The sequence below is a fragment of the Carcharodon carcharias genome, chromosome 2 (assembly GCF_017639515.1).
Source record: "Carcharodon carcharias isolate sCarCar2 chromosome 2, sCarCar2.pri, whole genome shotgun sequence".
Lineage (NCBI taxonomy): Eukaryota > Metazoa > Chordata > Chondrichthyes > Lamniformes > Lamnidae > Carcharodon > Carcharodon carcharias.
In genome coordinates this window covers 144741688-144763600 of record NC_054468.1, presented here as the reverse complement: position 1 = coordinate 144763600, position 21913 = coordinate 144741688, and the positions used below count along the sequence as shown (strand labels likewise).

At 45.1% G+C, this 21913-nt stretch overlaps 1 protein-coding gene across 3 annotated transcripts in view; it reads left to right on the top strand.

The window, feature by feature from the left end:
• Positions 1-21913, top strand: part of LOC121271778 (filamin-A-interacting protein 1-like) — a 327233-nt gene that overhangs the window by 149831 nt on the left and 155489 nt on the right. The gene's annotated exons all lie outside the window — the stretch shown is intronic.

The following is a 21913-nucleotide window of genomic DNA, read 5'->3' as shown; positions in this document are numbered from 1 at the left end:
TGCAGGTCTGCACACATCTCTGCATTCTTTTAGGTTTCTTTTAGTTGTTCATCTGAGCTGACATGCATCTCCACCTACCCAATGATCTCACTCCCATGCAGCACCTGATCTCACTCACCACGGCTGTTGTTTCAATTTCATTTTGGACAGCATGGTCTAGATTCAGTTTTTCATGTGCTCCCCATTTACTTTCCCCACATCACTGTTGACCTCTGGCATCACCTTCCACCTACTCTCTGTCACCTACCAGCCACAACTCCTTTCCCCGGGGATGTCCAGGTGAATGTGCACATTCCCATCCTTCCCGAAGACCCCACCCCCATCCACATTCACCTCCCCGACCCTAGGGTCTGTGTCTGCCTCTGAGTCCCCACCAACCATTTCACCGTCCCTCCTACCGCTACCGTCAAACCCTCACCCTACCCTCGATCATTTTCACCATTCCCTCATACCACACCCACCCTCAGTTCACTCCCCAGGAAGCAGTCATGGACCCATCAGACCTCCTCCTTTGCATGTTTGTTTTTATTTGTTCATGGGATGTGGACAGGTCAGCATTTATTGCCCATCCCTAACTGCCCTTGTTCAGAGGGCATTTTAAGGGTCAACCACATTGCTGTCTGTCTGGAGTCACATGTAGACCAGACCAGACAGCGGATTTCCTTTCCTAAAGGGCATTAGTGAACCAGGTGGGTTTTTACAACAATCGACAATAGCTTCATGGTCATCATCAGGCTTTTAATCCCAGATTTTTATTGAAGTCAAATTTTGCCATCTACCGAGGTGGGATTTGAACCCGGGTACCCAGAGAATTACTAGTCCAGTGACAATACCACTATGCCACCACCTTCCCTGTTCACCTGGACATCCCCTCCTCCAGACCCCTTCCCTCCCAGAACCCCATTGCCCCTCCAGACCCCTTCCCCGCTTGGAACCCCTTCCCCCCTCCGGACCCCTTCCCTTCCTGAACCCTTTCCCCCACTCTGGATCCCTTCCCCCCCGTAACCCCTTCCCCCCTTAGTCCTCCCCCCTGCTTCCTGGACTTCCCCCCCTCCCTGCTTAGGCCCTCCCCCTTCCTGATTCCCTCAGACACCCTCACTTATAGAGTCATGGAGGTCTATAGTTCAGAAAAAGGCCCTTCGGCCCATTAAGTCTGTTCCGCTCAAACAAGTACCTAACTATTCTAATTCCATTTTCCAGCACTAGCCCCATAGCCTTGTATGCCATGGCATCACAAGTGCACATCCAAAAACATCTTAAATGTTATGAGGGTATCTGCCTCTACCATCCTTTCAGGCAGTGAGTTCCAGATTACCACCACCCTCTGGGTGAAAAAATTCTTCCTCACATCCCCTCTAAACCTCCTGCCCCTTACCCTAAATCTATGCCCCCTGGTTATTGATCCCTCCAGCAAGGGGAAAAGTTCCTTCTAGTCTACCCTATCTATGTCCCTCATAATTTTATACACCTCAATCATGTGGCCCCTTAATCTCCTCTGCTCCTGGGAAAATAACCCCAGTCTATCCTATCTCTCCTCATAACTAAAACTCTCCAGCCCAGGCAACATCCTGGTAAATCTCCTCTGCATTCTCTCTAGTACAATCACATTCTTCCTATTATACGGATTCTAGAACTGTACACAATACTCTAGCTGTGGCCTAACCAACGTTTTATACAGTTCCAGCATAACCTCCCTGCTCTTATATTCTATGCATTGGCTAATAAAGCCAAGTATCCCATATGCTTTCTTAACCACCTTATCTACCTGTCCCGCTACCTTAAGCGACCGGTGGACATGCACACCAAGGTCCCTCTGATCCTCGGTACTTCCCAGGGTCCTACCATTCATTGTGTATTCCCATGCCTTGTTTGTCCTGCGCAAGTGCATCACCTCACACTTAACTGGATTAAATTCCATTTGCCACTGATCAGCCCACCTGTCCAGCCCGTCTATATCCTTTTGTAATCTAAGGCTATCCTCCTCAATATTTACCACCCCACCAATTTTCGTGTCATCCACGAACTTACTGATCAACCTTCCTACATTCAAGTCTAAATCGTTTATATATACCACCAGCAAGGGACCCAACACCGATCCCTGTGGAACCCCACTGGACACAGGCACAAAAACACCCCTCGACCATCACCCTCTGCTTCCTGCCACTCAGCCAATCCTGGATCTAATTTGCCAAATTGCCTTGGATCCCACAGGCTCTTAACTTCGTTATCAGTCTCCGATGCAGGACCCTCTCAACAGCCTTGCAGAAGTCCAAGTAGACTACGTCAAATGCATTGCCCTCATCTACACACCTGACCACCTTTTCGAAAAATTCAATCAAATTGTTCAGACATGACCTCCCCTTAACAAAACCATGCTGACTGTCCTTGATTAATCCCTGCCTCTCCGAGTGTAGATTAATTCTGTCTCTCAGAATTGCTTCCAATAGTTTCCCCACCACTGAAGTTAGACTGACTGGCCAGCAGTTCCCTGGTTTATCCCTTCGTCCCTTCTTGAATAATGGTACCACATTGGTTGTCCTCCAGTCCTCTGGCACCTCTCCTGTGGCCAGAGAGGTATTGAAAATTATTGCCAGAGTCCCTGCTATCTCGTCCCTTGCCTCACTCAACAGCCTGGGGTACATTTCATCTGGGCCTGGAGATCTATCTACTTTTAAGCGTGCCAGACCTTAGAACCTCCTCCCTTTCTATGCTAATTTCTTTAATTATATCACAGTCCTTCTGCCTGATTTCCATACCCACATCGTCCCATTCGTTTGTGAACATTGAAAAAGTATTAATTTAGAACCCTACCTACGTCTTCTGGCTCCACACACAAATTACCACTATGGTCCTTAATGGGCCCTACTCTTTCCCTAGTTATCCTCTTACTCTTAATGTATTTGTAAAATAAGTTTGGATTTTCCTTTTTTTCACCCTCCGATGTTTTTTCATGCCCCCTTTTTGCTCTCCTAACTTCATTTTTAAGATCCCCCCCACACATTCTATATTCCTCTCAGGCTTCCACTGTTTTGAGCCCTCAGTATCTGCCATAAGCTTCCCTTTTTCTCTTTATCCGATCCTGTATATCCCTCGACATTCAGGGTTCCCTGGATTTGTTGGTCCCACCCTTTGTCTTTACTGGAATATGTTGGCCCTGTACTCTCCCTATTTCCTTCTTGAATGAGCCCCACTGCTCTGATGCATATTTACCTAAATGTAGCTGCTCTCAGTCCACTCTGGCCAAATCATATTTGATCTTATTAAAATTGGCATTCCCCCAATTTAGAACTCTGATTTCTGGCCCATCCTTGTCCTTTTCCATAAGAACTTGAATCTAACAGAGTTATGATCACTATCTGCAAAATGCTCCCTCACTGATACCTCTACCACTTGCCCAGCTTCATTCCCTAAAATTAAGTCCAGGACTGCCCCCTCTCTTGTAGGACCTTCTACGTACTGGCTTAAAAAGCTCGCTCCCTCTAAACTGATCACACTATGACTAACCCAGTTAATGTTGGGGAACTTGAAATCCCCCAATATTATTACCCTATTATTTTTACATTTCTCTGAAATTTGCCTGTATATCTGCTCTTCTATTTCTCTCTGATTGTTTGGGTGCCTGTAGTACACTCCCAGCAATGTGATTGCTCCTTTTTTTTTCAGTTCTACCCATATGGCTTCATTTGAGGAGCCTTCTAGGATGTCATCCCTCCTTACTGCTGTAATTGATTCCTTGATCAATATTGCGATACCCCCATCTCTTTTACCTCCTTCCCTGTCTCGCCTATATCCTGGAATATTGAGCTGACAATCCTGTCCCTCTTTCAACCATGTCTCTGTGATGGCAATGACATCATACTTCCATTTGTTAATTTGTGCTCTCAGCTCATCTGCCTTATTCATCAGACTCCTTGCATTAAAATAAATACCATCCCAACCTTGCCAAACTCTCTTGTGCCTTAACTGGCCTATAATTTCTATGCCTTCCAGACTCACTTGCTCTCTCTGCCAATTTTGGCTGTGCATCTCCCTCTGCTGAACCTCCTCTCAGGATCCCATCCCTCTGCCAAGTTAGTTTAAACCCTCCCCAACAGCACTAGCAAACCACCCCACAAGGATGTTGGTCCCAATCTGGTTCAGGTGCAACTCATCTGCCTTGTACAGATCCCACCGCCCCCAGAAACGGTCCCAGTGTCCCAGAAATCTAAAGCCCTCTCTCCTACACCATTTCTCCAGCCACACATTCATCTGGACTAACCTCCTATTTCTATATTCACTAGCACGTGGCACTGAAAGTAATTCAGAGATTACTACCTTTAAGGTCCTGTTTTTTAATTTGTTTTCTAGCTTTCTAAATTCTGCTTGCAGGACCTCATCCCTCTTCTACCTATGTCATTGGTACCAATGTGTATCATGATCTCTGTCTGTTTGCCCTCCCTCATTAGAATGCCCTGCAGCTGTTCAGTGACATCCTTGGCCCTGGCACCAGGGAGGCAACATACCAATCTGTGGTTACATCTACGGCCACAGAAACACCTGTCTGTTCCCCTTACTATCGAGTCTCCTACCACTATTGCTCTTCCCCTCATTTTCCTTCCTCCCTGTGCAGCTGAGCCACTCACATTGCCTTTAGTGTGGCTGCAGTCCCCAGAGGAACCATCACTCTCACCATTTTCCAACACAGAAAAACGATTCTCAAACGAGATGCACCCTGGGGATTTCCTGACTACTTGTCTGACACCTTTCTTCTGACTGATGGTCACCCATTCCCTCTCTGTCTGCACTTCCATAAGCTGTGGGGTGACCATGTCTAAAAACGTGCTATCCACAAAACTCTCAGCCTCGCGGATGCACCTTAGTACCTTCTTTCACCTTCATGACTCCTTCCACCTTCACGACGCCTTCCCCAACCCTTACTTCCTTCCTTCCCATGAACTCTCTCCCCTCTCCACAATCCTTCCTCCCCCTGGACTCCCTTCCCTCTCACACTCCTTCCTCCCCCTGAACTCCTCCTCTCTCTGCATTCCTTCCCCCCTCTGAACTCCTTGCTTTACACCTTCCACCCCCCCCACACTTACCTCCCCATTTGCCATCTTCTCAACTGTTGCCCCCTCTTCCCCCATACTCCCTCCCCCTTCCAACCTCAGCCCCGACACCTTCATTACCTCCAACTCAGCCCCCCAACTGACACCTTCATTTCCCCTCCCAACTTCACCCCCCCAACACCTGTTTCTCTCCTACCCCCTCTACCATCATCTGTTGTGAGCATCAATGGTGACTTTCCACCTTCCGTGAGTTGCTTTGCAGCTGAACCATATCCATGAGAATCCACCCAGCATGCCATGGAGATTTCTCCAGGAATCCCATTCTTGTAACGCTTCAGCATCTTCTGCTTCTCAGATGTCTGCGATGTGAGCAAGGCCCTGGTGGTAAGTCCCAACTTTTGCTCGTCACTGTTGTCTAGACGTGATCTGCACCGGCATGTTTTCCCACCGACGTGGGCAGACAATCCAGCGGGGATGTGGATGAGTACGGCAGGCTGGCCTTATAATAACATGCTGATGCATTACAATGAGGTTCCTGATGTCCGATGGCGGGGAATGCGGCCTGCCATCGACAGGCTGAGTGGACGATGGCAAACTAGTTTCACAACGTTGTGAAACTGATTTTTGGCCTTCTCGTCATATTGTCTGCTTGTGCCACCAAACACAGCTGATGCCAACGGGCATGGAAAATCCCAGCCTTGCTCTCTACACAATTCTATGCTCACTTCTAGACTTGTGCTCTTATTGAACCTATTCTTTTGCATGACCTAAAACAATAGAAATCTTTAAAACACTATCTTCTCAAGACCAATCAAGAATAAGCAATAAAAGTTGACCTTGCTAGTATCTTGGGGACAAATAGAAGAAAAAGACACAAAAGTGACTGGGCAAAACTATGACAAATAAGGCTGAATTTTGCTGAGATGATAGGCATCCTGCTGCTGGGGCTCAAAGCGCATGGTGTGGTGTGGTGCAGGTGTGGGGTTGGGAGGGTTGGTGGTTGTGGGATTACCCTGCCTTGGCCGGTGGTGGGACCAGCTGGGGCATACTGCTGACGGTGGCCAATTAAATGTATGGCAATACGCCCCCAAGTGCAACTGGCTCAATCAGTGGGCTGACAGCTCAGCAGCCTCAGCTAGTTGTGGCCATTGCTGAGGCTGCAGCTCCAGAGAGAGGGTCCCTCAATGGCCAGGTGCCCTTGAAGAGGGGTAAGTGGATTTGGGGGACCTGAGGTAGGCACGCCCCCACAATTGGGGGGGTGTCGGGTGGTGTTCGTTGAGTGCCAATGGCACTGTTCTCCGTAGGGTGGCCTTTTTTGCAGCAGAGCCACTTCATGGGTCATGGACTGCCCACAAATGAGGGCCTTCCCCATGGAACCTGCTGGGTGGCCACCAAGTTTTATCTTTACAGTCTCCCCATGCAGTGGCGGGCCTGCCTTGCAGTTGGGAAGTGATCCTTAATTGGCCAAGTGTCTCAATTTGTCACTCAACAGGTGTCCAATCTGCCAACTTACTTGCTGATTGAATAAAAGGCATGGTGGCAGCAAGACATTGGTTACCTCCCCTCCCCCGTTCCCCGCAGTCTCATGCCAGCCTACTAGCTTTCTCACTTCCCACCCGTCACTAAAGGGCTGCTAAAATTCTGGCCATAAGAGTGGGGAAGTGTGAGGTCATTCACTTTGGATCTGGGAAAGGCAAATTGCAATATTTACCCGATGATGAGGGACTAGGAGCTGTGGAGGAGCAAAGAAATTTGGTTGTCGGGGTAAACTCACTAACAGCTAGTACGCTGGTACAAAAAGTAATCAAAAAACTGATGGAATGTTGGCTTTTTTAACCAAGGGGGTTGAAATATAAAAATGAGGAGGTGATGGTTCAGTGTTGTAGAGACTTGATCAGACCCTATCTGAAGTACTACATTCAGTTTTGGTCACTGCACTTCAAGAAAGATATATTGACCTTGGAGAGGGAACTACGCAGATTCACAGAATGGTATCAGCAGGTAAAGGGTTAAATTAGGACTGCAGTTTGCTGCTCATATTCCCTTAAGTTTGGAAAATTGAGGGCTGGGGAAATCCAGAACAAGGAAGCACAATATTAAAATTCGAGCTAGGCCATTCAGGAGTGAAATCAGGAAGCACTCTTTCAATCAATGCTAGTGGAAATTTGGAGCTTGTCCCACAAAAGGCTGTGGATACTAGCTCAGTTGTAATATTCATGATTCTGATGGACTTACGTTCTTTAAGGTCTGAATTTTTCATTCGCCAGCCGCATGCATTTGGCAGGCCCAGAAGCAGACGGGAAATAGGCCTCCAGCCGTGATCAGTCCCCGACCGCGATTTCTGACTGCAATTGACCATTAATTGGCCAGCCAGTGTGAAATGGAAAGGAGGACTAGCAGAGGTTGGCTCAGATCTTCCTTTCCCCAGATGGTCATACCCTGGAGTTACCGCAGAAGATGTACTGGGGGGCCTCTCGGGAGTCCCCATGCAAGGAATGAATGGGAATTTCCTGGGAAGTTTAAACATCCATTGGGCAATTATCCTGCATCTGGAACCATTCAAAACTCTGAGCTAAAGTCAGAGACTTCAGATAGTTCTGAATTACTGAGCGGGATAATTACCCAGGAAAAGTTAGAGGGATTAAAACCAGTTCTAACTCCTGGATAACTATGCTGCTGACCTTCCCGACCTGCTGACTACTACATGCACCCTTTCCTAACTACATTTCCAAACCCTCTAAGAACCCCTCTGATCCCATAACTACCCTCCCTACTCCTTGACTACCCCTCCCCATCTCCCTGACCTCCTGACTGCACCCCAACCCAGGACTACCCACCCCCCATCTCCTGACCACCCAACTATCCCCAACCCCCCTACTAGCCCCCACACCCCAACTACCTAACAGCCCTGATCACCTGAACCCACCAACCACCTGGGGCCCACCAAACCCCACCCTCTCCTCCCCCCACCAACTCCCCCCCCACCCCCCCGCATCAATCCTAACCCCTCGCCCAACTTACCTTCTCTTCCAAGTGACTGGGACATTTAAACTTACCGGAGTATGGCAGCTAGTGCTGTAAAACGGGGCTGTGGCTTCATTTCCCCAATGCTCCTACACTGCACTGAAGGACTCCAGCGGCAGCTATGCTTCACATATCTTAGCTGGCCCGGGCAAGAAATGTGGATTCCAGGCTAAGAAAAGAAATTAGGAGTGGAGTGGCAGTCTGACAGTGATTGCCACTCCACGAAAGCCTGGGCCGAATGGTGGTATACTGACAGGCCATCCAAACTCAGCTGTCCACAGTTGCACAGAGAATGGAAGACTCCACCTTGAGCATGAGTGTGCTGATGTTGCAAGGCACTGAAGGCTGTCTTCTTGCATACTGTGATCAATTCCATGAAACATCAAATGTGGCAATCTAATGAGTCCACGTATACCATGGCCTGAACATTCTGCATGCCAACATGTCTGGTGCTTTATATGGGTGAAAGGTACCTTGGATGTAGCTTTACAGCACCTCACTGATCTGCTCCAAAGCATTGTCCAGCAGAATAAAGTGTTGTTGTTTCATGAGTGGAATGATGATGAAAGGAGACATGAAAGTAGGAACTCCACTCAAAGGAAAGTAGGAACTCCACTCCATTTGGTGGGGGGGGGGGGGGGTGGCAGCAGGGGAGGGGGTGAGAGATGGGAGATGGAGGCATTGTCACTGGACTGGAAATCCAGAAACCCAGGGTAATGCCCTGGGGACCCAGTTTCAATAAAAATCTGGAATTAAAAGTCAAATGATGACCATGTAACCATTGTCGATTATCATAAAAACCCATTTAGTTCACTAATCTCCTTTAGGGAAGGAAATCTCTCATCCTCACCTGGTCTGGCCTACATGTGGCTCTAGATCGGCAGTAATGTGGTTGACTCTTAAATGCCATCTGGAAATGGCCTAGCAAGCCGCTCAGTTGTATCAAATCACTAAAAAGCCAATAAAAGAAAAGGAATGAAATTGGACGGATCACCTGGCTTCGACCTAGGCACCAGAAATGATAATGGCAAACTCAGCCCTGTAGACCCTGCAAAGTCCTCCTTACCAACATCTGGGGGCTTGTGCCAAAATTGGGAGAGCTGTCTCTTGGGCTAATCAAGTAACAGCCTGACATAGTCATACTCAGGGAATTATAACTTACAGATCATGTAAGGTCACTGCCATCAACATCCCTGGGTATGTCCAGTCACACTGGCAGGACAGACCCAGCAGAGGTGGCAGCACAGTGGCATATAGTTGGGAGGGAGTTGCCCTGGGAGTCGTCAACATCGACTCTGGTCCCCACGAAGTCTCATGGCATCAGGTCAAACATGGGCAAGGAAACTTCCTGCTGATTACCACGTACTGCCCTCGCTCAGCTGATGAATCAGTACGCCACCATGTTGAATATCACTTGGAGGAAGCACTGAGAGTGGCAAGGGTGCAGAATGTACCCTGGATGGGGGACCTCATTGTCCATCAGCCCCCCAGAGTGGCTCAGTAGCACCACCACAGACCAAGCTGGCCGAGTCTTAAAGGACAAAGCTGCTAGACTGGGTCTGTGGCAGGTGTTGAGGGAACCAATAAGAGGGAAAAACTTGACCTCACACTCACCAACCTGCCTGCTACAGGTGCATGTGTCATGACAGTATCAGTAAGAGTGACCACTGCACAGTCCTTGTGTAGACAAAGTCACATCTTCATATTGAGGATACCCTCCATCGTGTTGTGTGGCACAACCACTGGGATAGTAGTAGTAAATGGGACAGATTTCGAACAGATCTAGCAACTCAGGACTGGGCATCTATGAGGCGCTGCAGGCCTTCAACAGCAGTAGAATTGTACTCGAACACAATCTGTAACCTCATGGCCTGGCATATCCCCCACTTTACCATTACCACCATGCCAGGGGATCAACCCTGGTTCAATGAAGAGTGCAGGAGGGCATGCCAGGAGCAGCATCAGGCATCCCTAAAAATGAAGTGTCAACTTGGTAAAGCTACAGCAGAAGACTATTTGTGTGCCAAACAGCATAAGCAGAAATTGACAGACAGAGCTAAGTGATTCCAAAAACAACGGATCAGATCTAAGCTCTGCCACACCCAGTTGTGAATGGTGGTGGACAATTAAACAATCCACAGGAGGAGGAGGCTCCATAAATATCCCCAACCTCAATGATGGAGGAACCTAGCACATCAGTGCAAAAGATAAGGCTGAAACATTCCAAACAATCTTCAGCCAGAAGTGCCTAATCGATGATCCAACTCAGCCTCCTCGAGAAGTCCCTAGCATCACAGATACCAGTCTTCAGCCAATTCAATTAATTCCACGTGATATCAAGAAACAGCTGAAGGCACTGGATACTGCTAAGGCTATGGAGTCTGACAATATTCTGGCAACAGTACTGAAGATTTGTGCTCCAAAACTTCCCACACCCCTGGCCAAGGTATTCCAGTACAGCTACAACATTGGCATCTACCCATCAATGTGTCCTGTACTCAAAATGCAGGACAAATACAACCCGGCCACTTACTGCCCCATCATTCTACTCTCGATCATCAGTAAAGTGATGGAACGGGTCACCAACAGTGCTATCAAGCAGTACCTGCTTAGCAATAACCTGCTCACTGATGCTCAGTTTGGGTTCTGCCAGGGTCATTCAGTTTCTGACCTCTGGCCTTGGTTCAAACATGGACAAAAGAGCTGAACTTCTGAGATGAGAAGAGAGTGACTCCCCTTGACATCAAGGCAGCATTTGACAGAGTGTGGCATCAAGGAGCCCTTGCAAAACTGGAGTCAATGGGAATCGGGGGGAAATCGGGTTGGAGTCATACCTAGCGTAAAGGAAGACGGTTGTGGTTGTTGGAGGTCAATCATCTCAGTTCCAGGACATCACTGCAGGAGTTCCTCAGGGTAGTGTCCTAGACCCAGCCATCTTCAGCTGCTTCATCAATGTTCTTCCTTACATCATAAGCTCAGAAGCGGGGTTGTTCGCTGATGATTGCACAATGTTCAGCATCATTCGCGACTCCTCAAATACTGAAGCAGTCCATGTCCAAATGCAGCAAGACCTGGACAATTTCCAGGCTTGGGCTGACAGTTGGCAAACAACACTTGCACCACACAATTGACAGGATATGACCATCTCCAACAAGAAAGAATCTAACCATCGCCCGTTGACATTCAATGGCATTACCATCGCTGAATCCCCCACTGTAGGAGCTATAGTTTATAAAAGATAAATTCACTCTCAGCTGAAGGAACTGAGTAGTTAGTTAGCTAATTAGTTGAATCTAGTTACTGTAGCCCGAGTTCATTTTACTATAAATTCAGGGCTCTTTAGTGCATCCTTGGCAAAAGGAATGCAGCTGAGGTAACTAAGTGGAGACATGCAGTTTGTTGAGAGAGGAGGAGTTTTAAGTGTTAATTTTGTTCTTAAATTTTACTTTTAAAATCTAATCTAGTCTGTAATTAGCAGTAACTGGAAAGTACTGTGTAAGCAGGCTAAGTTCTTTCGTTCTTGCAGTTTAGAAAGGATAAACTCACTCTCAGCTGTAGGAGCTGAGTAGTTAATTAGCTAACTGTTTGAATCTTGTTACAGTAGCTCCAGTTCAGTTTACTATAAATTTGAGGCTCTTTAGTGCAGCCTTGGCAAATGGAGTGTAGCTGAGTTAACTGATTGAAGTCTTGGAGTTTGATGAGAGGTGGAGTTTGGAGAAGGAAGTGTTCATTTCCTTTTTCTATCATTCTCACCCTGTAGGAATTGGTTCGTGCTATACTATAGGGAAAGGAGCTAGCTGTTTGGTGAGCATCTGGTAAGTGGGTAAGTTATATAAGACTTAGGAGCAGACATAGGCCATTTGGCCCATCGAGTCTATTCCACCATTCAATGAGATCATGGCTCATCCGATAATCCTGAAATCCACTTCCCTGCCTTTTCCCCATAACCCTTGATTCCCTTACTGATTAAAAATATGTCTACTTCAGCCTTGAATGTACTTAATGACCCAGTCTCTGTGGTAAAGAATTCCACAGATTGACTACCCTCTGAGAGAAGAAATTCCTCCTCATCTCTGTTTTAAATGGGCGGCCCCTTACACTGAAATTATTCCGTCTGGTCCTAGACTCTCCCACATGGGGAAACAACCTCTCAGCATCTATCCTGTCAAGTCCCCTAAGAATCCAATGTTTCAATAAAGTCGCCTCTCATTTTTCTAAATTCCAATGAGTACAGGCCAACCTACTCAACATCTCCTCATAAGAAAATCTCTCCATACTTGGGATCAACCTACTCAACCTTCTTTTGGCTGCTTCCAATGCCAGCATATCTTCCCTTAGATAAGGGGACCAAAATTGTTCACAGTATTCTAGGCGTGGTCTAATTAATGCCTTATACAGTACAGTTTTAGCAAGACTTCCCCATTTTTATACTCCATTCCCTTTGAAATAAAGGCCAACATTCCATTTGCCTTTCCTATTATCTGTTGAACTTGTATGTTAGCTTTTTGGAATTCATGCACAAGGACTCCCAAATCCCTTTGTGCTGCAGCCTTTTGCAGTCTTTGTCCATTTAAATAATATTCAGCTCCTCTATTCTTCCTGCTAAAGTGCATAACCTCACATTTTCCCACATTATATTCCACCTGCCAGGTTTTTGCCCACTCACCTAACCTGTCTATATTCCTCTGTAGACTCTTTGTGTCATCCTCACCATGTGTCTTCCCACCTATTTTTGTGTTATCCACAAACCTGGCGATAGTACGCTAACTCTCCTCATCTAAGTCATTAATATATATTGTAAATAATTGAGGCCCCAGCACTGATCCCTGTGGCACAGGTTGCCATCCCCAAAAATATCCCCCTTATCTCTTCTGTTAGTTAGCCAATCCTCTATCTATGCTAATAGACGACCCCCAACACTATGGGCTCTTATCTTATTAAGTAGCCTTATGTGTGGTATATCATCAAACGCCTTTTGGAAATCCAAATATATTATGTCTACTGGTTTTCCTTTATCTATCCTGCTTGTTACCCTCTCAAAGAATTCTAATAAATTTGTTAGGCATGATTTCGCGTTCATGAAGCCATGCTGACTCTGGTTGATTGGATTATGCATTTCTAAATGCTCTGCTATTACCTCCTTTATAATAGACTCCAACATTTTCCCAATGACAGATGTTAAGCTAACTGGTCTATTTTTGTCTCCCTCCCTTTTTGAATAAGGGTGGTACATTAGCGGTTTTTAAATTCTCTGGGACTTTTCCAGAATCTAAGGATTCTTGGAAGATTACTGCCAGCATATCCACTATCTCTGTAGCCACTTCCTTTAAAATCCTAGGATGCAACCCATCAGGTCCAGGGGACTTACTGGCCTCTAACTCCATTCGTTTCCCTAGTACTTTTTCTCTAGTGATTGTTATTTTATTTATTTCCTCCCCACCTTTTGCCCCTTGATTATTTAGTATTTTTGGAATGCTATTAGTTTCTTCTACCGTGAAGACTGAAGCAAAATATTTATTCAACTCCTCTACCATTTCCTGGTTCCCCATTATTATTTCCCCAGCCTCATTCTCTAAGGAGCCTATGTTCACTTTGGCCTCTCTCTTCCTTTTTATATATTTAAAGAAGCTCTACTGTATGTTTTTATATTGCTTGCTAGTTTACCCTCAAGGTTTATTTTCTCTCTCTTTTTTGATCAACTTTTGTTGTTTTTAAAAATTTTCCCAATCCTCTGGCTTACCACTAATCTTTGCCACATTGTATGTTTTTTCTTTCAATTTGATACTATCTTTAACTTCCATGGTTGATTTATCCCCTTCTTGGAATCCTTCTCCCTCATTGGATATATCTTTGTTGTGGGTAATGAACAAATTTCTGAAAAGTCTGCTATTGTCCATCAACCACCTTTTCTGCTAAACTGCTTTCCCAGTCTTTCCAGCCAACTCTGCCCACATTCCATTGTAATTACCCTTATTTAAGTTCAGCACAGTTGTTTCTGACCCAAGTTTCTCACTCTCAAACTGAATGCCAAATTCTAACATATTATGGTCACTGTTTCCTATGGGATCCTTTACTATGAGATCATTTATTAAACCTGCCTCATTACACATTACCAGATCCAAAATAAGCTGATCACTGGTTGAATTCACAACATATTGTTCTATGAAACTGTCCTGAATACACTCTCTGAATTCTTGCTTGTGTCTCCCTCTGCCAATTTGATTTTCCCAATATACATGAAGATTAAAGTCACCCATGATTAATGTACTGCCTTCTTTACATGCCCTCATTATCTCCTGATTTATTCTCTGTCCTACAGTATAGCTACTGTCAGGGGGCCTATAGACTACTCCCACCAGTGTCTTCTTCCCCTTGCTATTTCTTAAAGCCACCCATATGGGTTCTACATCTTCCGATCCAAGATCCTTCTTTGCTATCATACTTATTCCACCTCATACTAACAAAGCTACCTCACCACCCTTTCCTTCCTGCCTGTCCTTTCAAAAAGTCAAATGCCCCTGAATATTTAATTCCCAGCTTTGATCTCCTTGTAACCACGTCTCCGCAAAGGCTATAAGATCATAGCCATTAACCTCTATTTTTGCTGTTAATTCATTTATTTTGATCCAAATACGACATGCATTTAAGAAAAGAGCCATTAATTTTGCCTTTTAACCATTTTTTCCCCTTTTGACCCCATTTGCTGCATTTTAAAAATGTCTGTACACTCTGTCCCATCCTGTCACACTCTGGGTCTCATTACCTAAGTAACTGCTCTGCAAGGCTGCCATGTCCTTTTGCTTTGTAAACCTATGTATCCCCTTTCCAGAACCCTCCCCCTCTACTTAGTTTAAAGCCCTCTCTACAACCCTAATTATTCAGTTTGCCAGGACATTGGTCCCAGCATGGTTCAAATAAAGCCCGTCCCACTGGAACAGCTCCCTTCTACCCCAGTACTGGTGCCAGTGTCCCATGAACTGAACCCCATTTCTCCCACAGCAATCTCTGAGCCACGCCTTTAACTCCTTGATGTTTTTTTTACCCTATGTCAGTTTTCCTGTGGCTAAGATAGCAATCCTGAGATTATTACCCTGGAGGTTCTGCTTTTTAGTTGAACTCCTAAACTGTTCAAATTCTTTCAGCAGAACCTCCTTTCTAATCCTAGCATTGTCATTGGTACCAACATGGGTGATGACAGCTGGATCCCTCCCCTCCCACCCCAAGTTCCTCTCCAGTCCTGAGGAGATATCCTTAACCCTGGCACCAGGCAGACAACACAGACTTCGGGACTAATGCTCACAGCTGCAGAGAACAGTATCTATATCCCCCTAATTATACAGTCCCCTACCACTACTACACTCCCATTTCCTCCCCCACTTGAATTGCTCCCTGTACCATAATGCTGTGGTCAGTTTGCTCATCCTTCCTGCAGTCCCCACTCTCATCCACACAGCTTACAAGAACCTTATAACTGTTGGACAGTTGCAGGGGCTAAGGCTCCTCAAACACTCCCCGGGTCACCAAACCTGCTTTACCTGCAGTCACACCCTCCTGTCCCTGATCACAGACTAAATTTGAATTACCTAATCTGAGGCGTGTGAAGCAAAGTGTCCAGGTAACTTTCCCCCTCCCTGATGTGGCGCAATGTCTGCAACTCAGACTCCAGCTCCTTAACTCAGATTTGAAGTTCCTTGAAAGGCAAACACTTAGTACACCTTGGTGTCCAGTAGATCCCACATGCTGCAGCAGCAACACATCACCCATCCTGCTAACGCTATCATATTTTATTTAATTTATTACTTAATAATTCTAGTATCTCTTTACACTCTATTATAATTTTTATTAGACACCAGTATCGATCTTATACTTAACAAGCTATCTTTAAGAAAACGAGAAAACCAAGACTAGGACCTAAACACAAACTAAAGACCCTACTTTACTTAAAGGACTACAAATACTCACCAATCGTTCTCACCAATCAGCTGCTCTCTGCACTCTTTTCCCCCTTGCGCTCTTTAATGGTCTCACATTCTTCTCTCACTCTTTCACTGTTACAGGAACTGCTCCTCCCTAATTTACTCCCTGTAAATCGCCATGCTGCTTCTGTCAAACTCTCTCACTGTAAAGGACCACGCTGCTTCTCTCACATTCTCTCCTTGTAAATGACTGTAAATGACCATGCTGTTCTCTCACACCGTCTCCCTGTAAATTACCATGCTGTTTCTTACACTCTCATTTTTATTGGCCCCGCAGTTTCTCTCACACTCTTCCAGCAATAGACTGAGATAAACAGTGGGGCCATTTACAGTGAAAGAGTATGAGAGAAACTGCAGGGTCATTTACAGGGAGAGTGTGTGTAAGAAACAGTGGGGCCAATTACAGCCTGAGAGTGAGAGAGAAACAGTGGGGCAGTTTACAGCAGAGAGTATGAAGGAAACAGCATGGACATTTAAAGTGAGAGAGTGTGAGAGAAACAGCGAGGCCATTTACAGGGTGAGAGTGAGACAGAAACAGCGCAGCCATTTAGAGCGGAGATTGTGAGAGAAACAGCATGGTTATTTACAGTCAGAGATTGTGAGAGAAACAGCCTGGTCATTTACAGCAAGTGAATATGAGAGAAAAGGCATGGTCATTTAGAGTGAGAGAGTGTGAGAGAGAAACAGCCTGGACATTTAAAGCGAGCGAGTATGAGAGAAACAGTGTGGTCATTTACAACAAGAGAGTGTGAGAGAAACAGCGGGGCCATTTACAGGGTGAGAGTGAGAGAGAAACAGCGGGGGCATTTACAATCTGAGAGTGTGAGAGAAACAGCATGGTCATTTACAGTGAGAGAGTGAGAGAAACAGCGTGGCCATATACAGGGTGAGAGTGAGAGAGAAACAGCGGGGCCATTTACAGGGTCAGAGTGTGAGAGAAACAATGAGGCCATTTACAGCGAGAGAATGTGAGAAAAACGGCATGGTCATTTACAGCGAGAGAGTTTGAGAGAAACAATGGGGCCATTTGCACGGTGAGAGGGAGAGAGAAACAGCAGGGCCATTTACAGTGAGAGAGTGTAAGAGAAACAGTGGGGCCATTTACAGCGAGAGAGTGTGAGCAACAGTGTGATCAGTTACAGTGGGAGAGAATATGAGGGAAACAGTGGGGCCACTTACATGGAGGGAGTGTGAGATAAACAGCGGGGCCATTTACAGTGAGAGTTTGAGAGAATCACCATGGTCAGTTACAGGGAGAGAATGTGTGAGAGAAACGGCGTGGCTATTTACAGACAGAGTTTGAGAGAAACAGTGGGGCCATTTACAGTGAGAGAGAAACCATGTGGTCATTTACAGTGAGAAAGTGTGAGAGAAACATCTTGGTCATTTATAGCAAGACAGTGTGTGAGAGAAACAGCATGGTCATTTACAGAGAGAGAGTGTGAGAGAAACGGCGGGGCTATTTACAGTGGGAGAGTGTGAAAGAAACAGCATGGTCATTTATAGTGGAGGTTGTGAGAGAAACAGCATGGTCATTTACAGTGAGAGAGTGTGAAAGAAACAGCAGGACCACTTACAGCTAGCAAGTGAGAGAAACAGTGGGGCAATTTACAGGGTGAGAGTGAGAAAGCAACAGCGGGGCCATTTACAGGGTGAGAGTGAGGGACAAGCAGCGTGGACATTTAAAGTGAGAGAGTGTGAGAGAAACAGTGGGGCCCTTTACAGTGAAAGAGTTTGAGGGAAACAGCGTGGTCATTTACAGCGAGCGAGTGAGAGAAACAGTGTGGTCATTTACAGTGAGAGTGTGTGAAAGAAACAGTGGGGCCATTTACAGTGAGAGAGGGAGAGAAACAGCCTGGTCATTTACAGTGAAACATTGTGAGAGAAACAGTGGGGCCATTTTCAGGGGCAGCTTATGAGAGAAACAGTGGTCATTTACAGTGAGAGAGTGTGACAGAAGCAGTTTGTGATTTAGAGCAATAGAGTGTGAGAGAAACAGCGTGGACATTTAAAGCGAGAGTGTGTGAGAGAAACAGAGGGGCCATTTACAATGAGAGAATGAGAGAAACAGTGTGGTCATTTACAGTGAGAGAGTATGAGAGAAACAGCCTGGTCACTTACAGCAAAACATTGTGAGAGAAACACCGGACCATTTACAGGGTGAGAATGAGAGAAACAGCTTGGTTGTTTACAGCGAAACATTGTGACAGAAACAGTGGGGCCATTTACAGCGAAATATTGTGAGAGAAACAGCAGGGCCATTTACAGGGTGAGAGTGTGAGAGAAACAGCGGGTCCATTTACTGGGTGAGAATGAGAAAGAAACAACACAGTCATTTAGATCAGAGAGTGTGAGAGAAACAGCATGGCCTATTACAGCAAAAGAGTGTGATAGAAACAGTGGGGTCACTTACATCAAGAAAGTGAGAGCAACAGCGTGGTCATTTACAGGGAGAGAGTGTGTGAGAAACAGTGGGGCCATTTACAGGCTGAGAGTGAGAGAGAAACACTGGGGCCATTTACAGCAGAGAGTATGAGAGAAACAGCGTGGCAATTTACTGTGAGAGAACGTGAGAGAAACAACGTGGTCATTTATAGGGACAGAGTTTGAGAGAAACAGCGGGGCCATTTTCAGGATGAGAGTGAAAGAGAAACAGCGGGGCCATTCACAGTGAGAGAGTGTGAGAGAGACAGCATGGTTATTTACAGTGAGAGAGTGTGTGAGAGAAACAGCAGAGCCATTTACAGTGAGAGAACCTGAGAGAAACAGCCTGGTTATTGACAGGGAGAAAGTGAGAAAGAAACAGCATGGTCATTTATAGCGGAGGGTGTGAGAGAAACAGCATGGTCATTTATAGTGAGAGATTGTGAGAGAAACAGCATGGTCTTTTACAGCAAGAGACTGTGAGAGAAACAATAGGGCCCTTTATAGTGAGAAAATGTGAGAGAAACAGCGGGGCCATTTTCAGTGAGAGAGTGAGAGAGAAACAGCGTCACCATTGACAATGAGGGAGTGTGAGAGAAACAGCATCGTTATTTACAGTGAGAGAGTGTGAGAGAAGCAGCATTGTCATTTACAGTGAGAGTGTGAGATAAACAGCATGGTCATTTACAGTGAGAGATTGTGTGAGAGAAACAGCGTGGAGATTTAAAGCAAGAGAGTGTGCGTGAATCAGCGTGGCCATTTACAACAAGAGAGTGTTGCAGCAAGAGAGAGCAGGAGAAACAGCAGGGCTATTTGCAGGGTGGGAGCGAGAAAGAAACAGTGTGGTCATTTACAGTGAGGGAGTGTGTGAGAGAAATAGTGGGGCCATTTAAAGTGAGAGAGTGTGTAAGAAACAGTGTGGACATTTGAAGCAAGGGAGTTTCAGAGAAACAGTATGGTCATTTAGAGTGGGAGAGTGTGAGAAAAACAGCGGGCCATTTACAGTGAGAGAGTGAGAGAAACAGCGGAGCCATTTGTAGGGAGAGAGTGTGAGAGATACAGCGAGTCCATTTACAGTGAGTGAGTGAGAGAAACAGCGGTCATTTCCAGGGAGAGATTGTGAGAGAAACAGCATTTTGTCCCTAAGGTTTAAAATAGTACACAAATTGGTGGGAAAGTTAATAAATATATAAAAAAGCAACATAAATGCTGCCTGCCTGGTGCCAGGGTTCAAGATATATGCTCAGGGCTGGAGAAGAATTTGCAATGGGAAGAGGAGTCTGTTGTCGTAGTCTGTATAGGTACCAATGACATAGGTTGAACTGGGAAAGAGGTTCTGCACAAAGAGTATGAGGAGCTAGACACTAAATTGAAAAGAAGAACCTCAAAGGTTATAATCTCTGGATTATTACCTGAGCCAGGTACAAATTGGCATAGGGTATATAAAATTAGGGAGATGAATACGTGACTCAGACTGGTGTGGGAAAAATGGGTTCCGGTTTGTGGGGTACTGGCACCACTACTAGGGAAAGTGGGGGCTGTACCATTGCGACGGTCTACACCTGAAATGTGCTGGGACTGGTGTTCTTGTGAACCACAAACTAGGAAAGTAATGTAAGTAGTGGGGGCAAGGTATCAAATATGGAAAGATGTGGTATATCAAAGAGTAGAGACAAGGTAAGTTTGGAAAATAGTAATATAGGAAATGAGGGTTGGAGAATGGCAGGATGGGACAGAGAGAAAAAAACAAAGAATGCAGAAAGAATCAAGACTAGATGTCACAAAGATAACAAAAAGACTAAAACAAAGGCTCTGAAACTGAATGCACATAGCATTCATAACAAAGTAAACTAATTAATAGCACATATTGAAGTAAATAAATATGATCTGATCGCCATTGCAGAGACTGGCTGCAAGATGACAAAGATTGGGTCCTGAATATTGAGGGGAATATGACCTTCAAGAAGAATAGGAAGCTAGGTAAAGGTGGAGGGGTAGCACTGTTAATCGAGGATGCATTGGTGCAATAGTTAGAGATGACTTTGGTTCAGGAGATCAGGTTGTAGAATCAGTTTGGGTGGAGATGAGGAATAGTAGGGAAAAGAAGACACTAGTGGGAAAGGTCTACAGGCCCCTTGAAAGTAACCACAATGTAGATTTAGTTTACAAGAAAAAATATTGGGTGCTTGTGATAAAGAGGTGGAAATAATCATGGGTGACATAAATCTACATATAAACTGGAAAAATCAGATTGGTGGTAATAGACTGGATGACAAGTTCATGGAATGCTTTTCAGATAGTTTCTTAGAGCAACACATCCTGGAACCAACCAGAGTGCAGGTTATATTAGACTTGGTATTGTGTAATGTGACAGGATTATTTAATGACCTCAGAGTAGAGGCACCCCTAGGTAACAGCTTCCACAGTATTATTGAATTTTACATCCAGTTTGAAAGGGAGAAGGGTGGGTCTGATACTAATATTTGAAACTTAAATAAGGGCAACTATGTGGGTATGAAAGCAGAGCTAGCTGAAGTGAACTGGGAAACTAGGCTAGGGGATAGATCAATAGAGAAGCAATGGTAGACATTTAAGAGGATATTTCAGAATACTCAGAGTAAGTATATTCCTACTATAAAGAAAAATTCTAAGGGGAAGGCCCACCATCTGTGGTTAACTAAAGAAGTCAGGGGAAGCATCAAACTTAAAGAAAAAGGGTACAATTGTGCAAAGGTGAGTGGCAGGTCAGATGATTGGTCAGAATATAAAGAATGGCAAAGAATGACTAAAAGGTTAATCAGGAGAAACAAATTAGAATGTAAAAACAGATAACAAAAGTTTTCAGAGGCATTTAAAAAGGAAAAGAATAGGTAAGGTGAGTGTTGATCCTCTAGAGAGTGAGAATGGGGAATTAATAGTAGATAATAAGGAATAATAAGGAAATGGCAGGTGAAATGTATATTTTGCTTCTGTCTTCACTAAAGAAGATACAAAAAATATTCCAGTAATAGCTGTAAATTGGGAGGTGGAGAGAAGAGAGGAATTTGGCAAAGTTATAGTCAATAGGGAAGCAGAACCGAGCAAACTGACAGAGCTGCGGGCTGACCAGTCTCTGGGTCAGATGGGTTTCATCCTAGGGTCTTAAAGGAGGTGGCTAATGAGGTAGTAAATGTGTCAGTGTAAATTTTCCAAAATTCCCTAGATTCTGGAACGGTTCCATCAGATTGGAAAGTAGCAAATATATCCTTTCTATTAAAGAAGGAAGGGAATCAGAAAACAGGAAGCTTGACGACATTTCATGGGGAAGGTGTTAGAGTCGATCATTAAAGAGGTTATAGCTGGGCACTTAGAAAAGCTCAAAGTAAACTGGATAGTCAGCATAGTTTTATGAAAGGGAAATCGTGTTTAACCAATTTATTAGAGTTCTTTGAAGGAGTAACATGT